This window comes from Saccostrea echinata, unplaced genomic scaffold (genome assembly GCF_033153115.1).
Source record: "Saccostrea echinata isolate AGI-Se365-2 ecotype Australia unplaced genomic scaffold, CSIRO_AGI_Sech_v1 ptg000008l, whole genome shotgun sequence".
In the NCBI taxonomy this organism is placed as follows: Eukaryota; Metazoa; Mollusca; class Bivalvia; order Ostreida; family Ostreidae; genus Saccostrea; species Saccostrea echinata.
In genome coordinates, this window is record NW_026889757.1 from 9,885,001 (window position 1) to 9,897,044 (window position 12,044).

The following is a 12,044-nucleotide window of genomic DNA, read 5'->3' on the forward strand; positions in this document are numbered from 1 at the left end:
GGTTATATCGAGCACAACTTGCTTCTTAATTTCATTATTGATCAAGATGGAATACTCTAATTTCTTTCGTGCAACTAATTTTGTATCATTGAGCAGCTTCCTCTACCGTCACTCTCGAAAGCTATAGGCCGGTACATTTTGGTACAAAATTTTATCTCGCTCATCGGCAAATTAAAGAAGCCCTTAGGTATTGGTACACAAGTAAAGTAAGTAAATAAAAATATTGTTTGTCAGCTAAAGTAAGTTTAGAACTTGTAGAAATCGGAATTCCGTATCCCCCATCTTTAATAAATATTGTTTTTAAATAAATGCAAAAGTTAAAATTAATAAATAATAATAAATAATAATAAATAATCAAAAATCAGAATATTTAAAAATAATAAAACAATTAAATAAATTTTGTTGTTTCATGAGCCATGTTACGAGCGAGCAAGACAAGGACCTCGAAGACGAGGAGCCCATATGCAAGGACCAAAACCCCTGGCGTCAACATGCCTTCCTTAACACCAAATCAAGATGTTAGTACGTCCATACAACCAGAGACTTCCACAGTGGTAGTTCCCTTATCATATATATCAAATGCAACTTTCACGTCATTGCTCGCCGAAATTGCCTCCACCGCAGGCTTGAGCACAAAAAAACCCCAGCAGACAAATTCTCAAGCTGTTCCAGCAACCGTCGCCTCAATTATTGACACAGTTGCATCCCACCAATCAACTCGTCAATCAGTTCCAACAGGTTTGGCCACAACACAGTCAGAGGCTAACCTAACAAGCCCTATACAGGCCTAGATTCCCATCGCAGCGTCCTCGTCAGAAATTTATGTAATTTATTCTATAGATTATTAACTGGACCTGGGTAATACCCTGTAAAATTTAACAATCTGCTTACACTGCTGCAAAACAGAAAACAGAGGGAACTTGTACTAAGTTTTCATTTTTAGGATTGGGTATACATGTAGCTCCAACAGCTAGAACAGCTTTTGTTCCACAGGATAAAGTATTTGAATTTTTAGAGAAAATTGAGTTTGTATTTAGAAGAGATAAGAAAGGACATTACTACTTTGCTACAATTTCTACCAATATCATTAGGTAATTATATTTGGGGAGGAGAGTTGTCTTCTCAAAAACTTTTGCTTCATGTTGATAACATGTCCCTTGTACATATAATAAATAAAAAGACATCTAAAAATCCAAAAGTTATGATTTTGTTAAGGGCATTAGTATTATACAAATATTTGCAGCACGATATTCAGTTAAAATGTCAACATATACCTGGTGCAAAAAATAGTAAGGCAGATGCACCGGGGGCACAACAGTATCCTTGTCAAGCTCCCACACAATTTTGGGAGATTATAAGGTAACTATAAATTCACTTCTTGATGCAAGCCTTTCAATAAATACAAGCAATGTTTATAAGCAGGGCTCACAAGCATTCTCCATGTTCCGGTCAGAGACATCATTTGAGCAAGTATGGCCGCCCCCTATCGATCATATAATTAATTTCATTGCTAACATGTCTGAAAACAGCTGTTCATTTTCTACTGTTAAGTCTTACTTTACAGGTATACGTTTTGCAATTAATGTATACCGATGGTTTAATCCCATAGATTCCTTTTTTAGTCAGGAAGTTGTTGGCAGGTTACAAAAAAAAATCAAAAGTAGTTACCGACACCAGAAGACCTAAAACACTTCACCTGTTGCAAATTATACTGCTTATATTGCCAAATTAATATTTTCATCATATGAATCTGAATTGTTCAAGTCAGCCTTTGTACTAGCAATTTTTGCTTTGTTAAGAGTTAGCGAAGTATTGGCGTTGGAAAAGGACTGTATTCACATGTTGGAATCAGAAATTTTTGTGCACAATAAAAGCTCCAAAACTGATCAATTAGGCTTGGGGATGTCTGTGAGAGTAAATAAGGACCATGATTCTGCTATTTTATTCTCCACTTTACAAGAAAACAAAAAACAAAAACAAACAAACAAGCAAACAAACAAAACAACAACAACGACAAAAACAACAGGGCAGGCAATTCTTGGTTCATTTTAATTTCGAACCAACAACTCAGTATCAATTTTCAACTATGCTGAACAAATGTTATAAATTTCTCAATATTCAAACAGCATCCTTTAAATCACATTCTTTCAGAATTGGGGGAGCCACTCAGATATATACTAGAGGTCTTTCTAAAACAGAAATTAAAGCAATGGGCAGATCGAATTCATCATCTTATAAATCTTACATCAGACCTATTGTGTAAGTATATCCAATACAGAACATTTCAACTGGCAATATTTTCAGAATATATTTGGATTGTTGGATCCTCTATTATACACTGGGCACAGAGATACGCAGCTAATAACATGATTCAGAATTTGAGTGAATCTCGATCACATCAACTTGTTTGGAATTGAGTTAGATGAATGGTTTGGGACCAGATATATCCTACGATCAAATATATCTTTCAAAAATATAAAGCTCCAGTATTATTTATTTTACATTGTGGAAGCAATGACATAGATTATCCTTACAATGCACTATTAGGTACACAAAACTACATGAAATACATTGACACTAAGCCACAGAAATTGTTACCAAAAACTGTAATTGTATGGTCCCACATATTACCCAGGAGAAATTGAAGACACTCTTTATCCAGTTCTGAAGTTATTTCGTGCAACTAATTTAGCATTATTGAGCATGCTCATTGCCAGCTTCCTCTTCCGCCATTCTCACAAGCTATAGACCGGGAACATTTTGGAGCATTACAGCATCATGGCCAAAGTGTCATGGAGATTGACTCAATCTCAGTGTATGATGCAGTTAACAAGCGTCATTGATGAACACTATCTTGTGATGGCAGATTTTTTCATTAAATACCATCTCCGGGGGACACTGTTTTTTCCAGGTCCCTCGGGCCAAGATGGTTGTTCTACTGCTTGTGTATATGTGTGTATGCTGCCATAACTTTGTATGATCGGCACATAATTTGTTACTTGATATTATTTGAATTATTTGCAATAAACGGCCATGACAAGCTCGTCAAACAATCAGTGTTGTTTTCTCATAAATACCCAAAGGAATTATTGCCATCCATGCACTATGTACGCAGAGATTTACATGTGTATTATACAAGAATATACAGTTGTATGCAGGTTTAATATTTAAAGTCTCGAAACTGATTACAACATGTAACTGACATCCCTTATATACACTATATATATGTAAACCTCGGTTGTTATATTAAACACAACACAGGTTTCAGATTTAGTTCAGGTTGTATTAATCATCCATAAATGAACAAATATTTTATGGTAGATACATTAATGCCTGGCCCTGCAAAAAATCAATAAACAAGACCTTAAATATATACATGTTTCTTGTGTTCACAAAATAATATGAAATACCAATCATAAAATATACTCTCTCATTAATTCGTATTTTAACGTATTAACGCAAATATCATAAAACCTTTTTACACTTATAAATTTAATTTATAAAGTGATCTCCACTGAACCTTTTTTGTTATTAAGTTTATCAATAAAATAAGATTATTTACAATTATATTTACAAATTACATTTGACAAACAACTTACCAAAATTATGGAATTTAGGCTCTTCACTAATCTTTAGTTTATTTTACAAAGTGCTGTGCTGCTCTAAAAGAATTAAACATGCAAGTTTTTAACTACAGAAAATATAGAAATGCAAAAATCTCATCCTGAAACAATACTTAAACTTCCAAGATAGAAACCAAACAAAAAGTCAAACATACCATGTCTGAAAATCCAAAAGTCCCAACTCTATAAATTCTAAACACACAACCTGCTAGTACAACAGCACTGGACAGAAGTGACCAACACCCCAGAGAAATTCAAAACCTGTCTATGGTCACCAGTCATGTGATAGGTGTGCACCAATCGCTCAACAGAGTTTTTGCGGGAAAATAATTAATTCAACAAAATTGTAAAATAAATGAACACAGACACCTTTAATAACTTTGTAATTTAATATGTTTGTAAAACTTTTATTTACCTACCTATATTTCATAATTATAAATGCATAAAAATAAAAACATAATTTTAAAGTCATATATACAAAATTCTGATATGCTACATCCTCCTGGCTATGAAATGATGTCCCATCATTTAACAATTGAATATACCACTCTCTGTATTAAAGCTGGAGAAGTAGCCTTCAGAATGTCAGAGCAGATCAAGTTTGTAATTAACTGTGATTTTTCCTTACCTGATTCATCAACCCTTCTCTGGCTCATTACATTTTGGCTTCTTCTTCACTCTAGATGATCTACGTAGCTCAACTCCGTGGTCTACGTCAGGTTGTTGATTTCTTTCTGGTTCCTCCGGATGTTCCTCTTCTAAAGTTTCCGCTGGTTCTTCCTGTTGTTCTTCTTGATGTTCTTCTGGATGAGGTGTCTGCACTGTATCTGGCTGCGGTGCCACATCACGTCTAACTTCAACCATATAAACCTCATCTTCAGTTTCACTATCACTGTTTTGATTTTCTTTCTCTTCTCGCCTTAAATTTTGTACCTTCTCATCCTTTGTACTCTTCTTCTTTACTCCCTTTTGTACACTTGTGTCAGGCCTGACATCTGTAATTTCTCTTCTTGTTCCTACAGGAATAATCAAATTCCTGTGGACTGTCTTCTCTTCACCACCTTCTTTATCTGAAATAATAAAAACTGGTATATCTGGGTTAGGTTGTGATTTAAGATAATATATTTTTTCTTCAAACTTGTCTGCTATTTTGTGTTTTCCATCGTAGGCTAAAATTCTTAGTAAAACATGATCTCCAATACTTAACTTGTGTGCCTTTGCTTTGTTGTCAAAATGAGTTTTCTGCTTTATTCTGGACTTTTGTGCTGCTTTCTTAACTATATCAAATGTCTTCTCTATTCTGTTCTTCAAATCTGCAATATACTCATTATAATTGGTTTTCTCATCACTGCTGTTCTCTAATCTGAATGCTAAGTCTACGGGTAGTCTTGGCTTTCTCCCAAACATTAGTTCGAATGGTGAATATCCAGTACTTTCGTGTTTTGTACAGTTGTACGCATGCACTAATGATGGTATAGTTCTTCCAATCCTGCTTCTCCTTATTTTCTAATGTTTCTAGCATACTTAACAAAGTCCTATTTAATCTTTCTGTCATTCCATTTGACATTGGGTGGTATGGAGTTGTTCTAGATTTTTCAATTTTTGTAATGTCATAAAGTTCTTTTATGAGATGGCTTTCAAATTGGGCTCCTTGATCACTATGTATCCAAGCTGGAATTCCATAATGTACAATGAAGTTGTTGTAGAATGCTTCTGCTGTTGTTTTTGCAGTTTGGTTTCTAGTTGGAATGGCCATAGCATATCTTGTATAGTGATCTGTTATAACTAAGATGTTGGAAATCCGTCCTTTGCATGGCTCCAATGTCAAATAGTCTAAGCAAACTAGTTCTAGCGGATATGATGACGTGGTATTTACTAATGGAGCTTTCTGAGATGTTGATTTTCTCCTTAAGCATCTGTCGCAATTCTTTATCCAATTTTCTGTATCAAAGTTCATTCCTACCCAAAAGAATCTTTCTCGAAGTAGCGCTATAGTTCTATCTTTGCCCGGGTGACCCATGTTGTTGTGAAGTCCTTTCAGTGCTGACTGTATAAGTTGTTTAGGTAGTACTAGTTGGTTTACACTGTTTTCTTGAAGCATTACTGTCCTATATAGCACTCCTCTAATAAGTTTCAAGTTGTCAAAATTTCTCGTCATTGTATTGTGAACATTTGTTCTGGGAATTTTGTTTCTAGGTGGTAAGCATTTGCTTCTTACTGCTTCTATCCAAAATTTCAGCAAAGTGTCATCATGTTGTAATTTTCTGAGTTCTCTTAGTTCAATTTGAGCCAAAGGTTGTCCTGGAAAGTCTGTAATTTCAATAATATCCAATGGTTCTACGGTTTCCGCCATGTTGACAATGTGTGTACTTACATGTGTTTTCCTGTAAACTGCCTGCACTGCTTCTGAGTTGATGTTCTTGTTGGCAAGTGGGTACCTTGACAAGACATCTGCATCCACGTTCTTCTTTCCTGGCTTGTATGTTATCTCAAAATCAAATGCAGATAAAGGCTGACACCCATCTCTGCCCTGTCGCATCTAACTTAGCTGTTGTCAATATGTAAGTAAGAGGGTTGTTGTCTGTTTTTACCACGAATTTGTGTCCAAATAAATAATCGTAAAATTTCTCTGTGACAGCCCATTTCAAACATAAAAATTCCAATTTCATTGCTGAGTAATTTTCTTCTGACTTTCCTAAAGTTCTGCTTGCATAGCTTATCACTCTGAGTTTTCCTCCTTGTTCTTGGCATAAAACTGCTCTCAAGCCTTCTGTGCTGGCATCTATATGTAGTTCAAATTCTTTGTTGTAGTCTGCATACGCCAGTATTGGGGCATGTATCATATGGTACTTCAGCTTGTTGAATGCAATGTCATGCTCAGGATTCCATTTCCAATCCTTGACTTCTGTCTTGATCCTTTTCTTCCTTTGATTTTGTGGTGGCATAACTTCCTGTAGTGGTTTGACTATTTTACTAAAATCCTTGATAAAACGTCTATAAAAACCTGCAAACCCTACAAATTGACGCACTTCATCTGGATGTGTAGGTACTGGCCACTCTAAAACTTTCTTGACTTTTTCTGGATCTGTTGAAATTCCATTAGCTGATACTATGAATCCTACATATTTCACTTGTTCTTGGAAAAATTTGCATTTCTTCGGATTGAGTTTCAAATTGCATTCCCTTAGTCTGTTGAAAATAATCTGGAGACGTTCTAGATGTCCCTTTGAAAAAATGATCAAGTCATCCAAATAAATAACGCAAATTTTCATGTTCAAGTCTCCAAGACATTCCTCCATGAGACGTTGATAGGTTGCGGGACTGTTTGAAAGGCCGAAAGGTAGGCGATTAAATTCATAAAATTCAATGGGTCCAACGGTGAAAGCTGTTCTATGTTTGTGTGATTCTTCTATTTCAATTTGGTGATATCCTGATTTCATGTCTAAAACCGAAAAGTATTTTGATCCTGAAAGTGTGTCCAAAATATCCTCAATCCTAGGTAATGCGTAGGAGTCTTTGATGGTTCTCTTGTTCAACATTCTGTAATCTACACACATTCTGATGCTACCATCTTTTTTCTTCACCAGTACCACATTTGACGCAAAAGGCGACTTTGGTTTCCTTATGATCCCTGCTGATAATAACTGTTCAATATGTGCTCGTACTTCATCAATCATTGATGGGGGGATCCTTCTATATCTTTGTTTGAATGGAATCTCGTCTGATAAGTTGATCTGGTGTTTAACATCTGTAAAATGTCCAATCTGTATCTCCTTTGGAAAAAATGTCATTATATTCCCTCAATAATCTCCATAATTGATCTGTCTGCTGATGAGATAATAAGGAACTCTCCAATGAAATACTTCTCAAATGCTCAGGTCCTATATTTTGGTAATGTCCATTGTCTGAGAAAAAGTTGCTAAACTCTACAGGTTGGATGTCACATAATATTGATTTGGGATGGACTGAAACCATTCTAGTTGTCACATTCGAGATATAGATGTCCACTTCCTTACTGTTCATGGAGTAACTAAAACAAGTAGGGGTTATATCTAAATCCTTTGGTAAACATGATTTTTCAGTATGTTCAAATATTGCTGATGTTGTCGGATGTTGTATCATACTCCTACCATCAATGTATCCCTTTATACAGATGTCATGTTCGGCTTAATAATGATCTTGTTATTTTCTGCAGATCTTACTAATGCTAATCTGTTGTTCATTTTCCTCATCGTTTTCTCCTGAATTATCATGGATCTAAACGCCAAGTACCATGGAGTATATAAAGCTGCATTTTGTAGAAATCTCTCCCCATAATCACTTTTGCAGTTGTCTATCAGATGTCCCACAATGTTTGTTCCTATGAGAATGGGTGTTTTCAGGCTATAAGCTGTAGTTGGTACAACGAGGAAAATACTGGTCTGAGGACTCCTAATGGGAATACCATCGGACTCAAAGTCAACTTCTATAAAACCTAAGTATGGAAGATTATCCCCATTGGCACATTCTATTTGCAGTATATCATTAAGTGATCCTAAATCTCTGTGACTGAGATGCTGTCTGTAAAATGTCTCGCTAATGGTGCTGACATCACTACCAGTATCTACTAAATCCTTAGCTTGTTTTCCATCTACTTTCACCACTGCCTCATTACTGCTTCCTACAATTTCTTCTGGTGGGCGTGTCCTCTTCTCACCTAGTACCCGCCCCTTGTACAAGGTGGTCTCTCGCTTAAAGGTTTCAAATGATCTAATCTTACATTACACTGCCATTGGTAATGTCCGTACTGTCTACACCTGAAACATTGAGGTCCATTGTTGATTCTTGACTGAAAACCTCTTCCTCTGCCATAACTTAAGCTACAAGGAAATCTTGGTGTAAGATTATAGCCTTGTCTGACCCTGGAACGAACTCTTCCTGATTGAATGATGGGATTGTTCCTCATATTAGTTGTATGTTGTTCCTTTAAATCAAAGTTCCTTTCCCATGTTGTTCATTCTTACTGACATATTCAGAACCAAGTTTTTTAATTCCTTGATATCTGACTCCTGTTGACCCTTTTGATTATTTACATCATTTCCAGAAACATGCTGTGTTGAGTTTGTTGTTTTCTTTATTTCCTTGGTTTCCTTTTCTGTCATTTTGTGTTCTCTTTCAATTTTTCGCAGCTCCACTCTAAGTTTGTCAAAATCCATAATCATTTCAAATTTAAATCCAGAGATATCTTTTAAATCCTGTCTGAGGCCTGCCCAAAACTTTGATCTTAACATCTCCTTTGAGTCATAGAGTGTGATTAGATCCTGTTCTATGATTCTGTTTAATATGTCCCCAAGCCTACATGACCAAGATGTAATGTCCTCTTTTTCTCTTTGTTTGGCACTATAAAATTTGGTTAATAATTCTTCTTTGGTATCCACTGTCCCATACACACTTTCAAATTTCTCTAATATAGCAGCAATACTTATCCCTGGTCCTAATCTCATCAGTATTCTGCTAGCTTCACCTCTGACAGATCTCCTAATGGCTTGCATAATAATGTCCTCTTTGTATGTTTTCTCAAGCAGTAAACCCTTTTCCTCATAACGCCATTGTTCATAATCGGCCTCCCTTTTGTCGCACTTTCTCCATAAAAAATTGACAACCTTGGCATATTTGTGTGGCTTGACTGCACTATGGTTATTGAAATGTCAGGTTTTTTATCTGGACTGGCTGATGCTGAAAAATCCTCTAGCCATTTTTGAAGATCAGCTGATGTATCACACTTTGGGTTTAAACCAAGGTCTTTAAAAGCCTGTAATAGCTTTTTTTCTTCATCGGACGCCATGATAAATGTTTACGAAACACACAACAAAACCGAACGCGAAAAAGTGCACTTATGATTAACGACTGAACGGTTTCTACACACACACTCTCACACTATGATTCAATTATCATTACATAAAACTGTAGCTTAATAACAATAGGGTAACCTGTTGACAACATTGAACAAATGATCAACGTTAAACTTTGATCAGGAAATGCAAGTTTGTCACACACCCTTAATCGTTTCAATCTGAAATATCTAAATAAATACAGTATGTAATTTATCGAATAGTATTACTGATAGTACCCTTTGGACACCAGACAAACTTCAATCAGCATGTATCTGTAAACAGGTCGTTGTCCATAATGTCAACTCAAAATACACTGATACACACAATTTCTTCAATACCCAAGACGACTAACACTTCAACTATGCAACTATCTGTAACCAGGTAACACCTTGATGAAAACCTTAGTTTATGACTAGGCCTATATACTACAACTTACCGGTTAGTGATACCATGCATTGTTAGTAGTACCATGCAATTACCTAATGACTTACGTATTTCAATTATTTATAAATGTTTAAATAAATGTCTAAGTATTTTAATTTGTTTAGCTTACCGATACTTTACTTGATGCAGTCTGTAAACTTTGATGCTTTTTTAGCTTCAGTGGATCACAACGCACAATTTAAATTCACAAAAACACAAAGAATACAAAATATAAATCCAAAATAAAAAGAAAATAACAGAATTGAAAATAAATAAATCCAATAAATCCAAACTGAAATGAATTAAAGTCACAAAATGAAAAAAACAAACAAACAAAGTAATCGAGGTTGACACTTCAATGTTTACATCCAGCAACACATGTTTCCGGTTCGCACTTGTATGTGAAGTCGTACATAAAATATTCGACAAGGCAACGGCTATGTTCGTCTCTCGGTGCAAATCAAAACATGTCACTGATAGAAAATTTTCATAATCATTGGACTGTCTGAGTACAAATAATAAATGAAAATGTTGTTGATTGTAAATCTATACGCTTGGATCCACCTCTAGGTTTTGCTTTGACTTCCGGAAATAACTATTTCCCGGGTTTTTCCATTCTTGAACAAGGATCCGCCAACAGGTGCGCGTCACTCAGGTGTAACATGATTAGTTCTCATCGCACAAAAGCACTATGTAAATCCCATGAGTGAAAAATGGAATAAAGAACACAAACTGGTTTTTCACGTTCGATCTCAAACTGGGGGGCTCCAAATATAAACCTCGGTTGTTATATTAAACACAACACAGGTTTCAGATTTAGTTCAGGTTGTATTAATCATCCATAAATGAACAAATATTTTATGGTAGATACATTAATGCCTGGCCCTGCAAAAAATCAATAAACAAGACCTTAAATATATACATGTTTCTTGTGTTCACAAAATAATATGAAACACCAATCATAAAATATACTCTCTCATTAATTCGTATTTTAACGTATTAACGCAAATATCATAAAACCTTTTTACACTTATAAATTTAATTTATAAAGTGATCTCCACTGAACCTGTTTTGTTATTAAGTTTATCAATAAAATAAGATTATTTACATTGATATTTACATATTACATTTGAGAAACAACTTACCAAAATTATGGAATTTAGGCTCTTCACTAATCTTTAGTTTATTTTATAAAGTGCTGTACTGCTCTAAAAGAATTAAACATGCAAGTTTTTAACTACAGAAAATATAGAAACTCCGGATCCGTGGTCTACGTCAGGTTGTTGATTTCTTTCTGGTTCCTCCGAATGTTCCTCTTCTAGAGTTTCCGCTGGTTCTTCCTGTTGTTCTTCTTGATGTTCTTCTGGATGAGGTGTCTGCACTGTATCTGGCTGTGGTGCCACATCACGTCTAACTTCACCATATAAACCTCATCTTCAGTTTCACTATCACTGTTTTGATTTTCTTTCTCTTCTCGCCTTAAATTTTGTACCTTCTCATCCTTTGTATTCTTCTTCTTTAGGACTTAATTCTACGGGTGGAAATCAAACTTAGACCCATACCTTCCTTTCTAGGGAGGAAATTCTTCAAAATCATAAGTCCGTTTTAGATAATTTTAAAATTCCCAACAATCAAAATGAATTTGAATTACCATACCTTTACTGGATTCCTTAACTTCATAAAATTCCTTACAAAGATACATAGCGGGTTCCAATAAATGTTCTACCAAACCTCTTTCTTTACCCCTCACTAAAATATTTACAGCAGTGAAGGAGAAACTTTAGGAGTACTGTACAACAGTATATTCAAGAAGTGGTGTAAATCAGTCATGGATACTTATAAACTCCAAAGAACGTTTGGAAAATTTGAAATCACAAAATTTTACTTAACTCAATAACATCAAAACGTACAACTTTTCCACACTTTATACAATCATTTACCACTATAAATTGAAGTTCAGGCTTTTTGACATCACAGACAGCTGCTTTTTCAATAAAAATGGAACTCGTAATTATACTGACCTTGTCATTGGTCATTTACGAAATTATTTTGTTAAAAAGCACTCTGATTGTACACACAAGTACTCTGAAGTTGATATTAAAAAGATGCTTGAGTTTCTGATTGA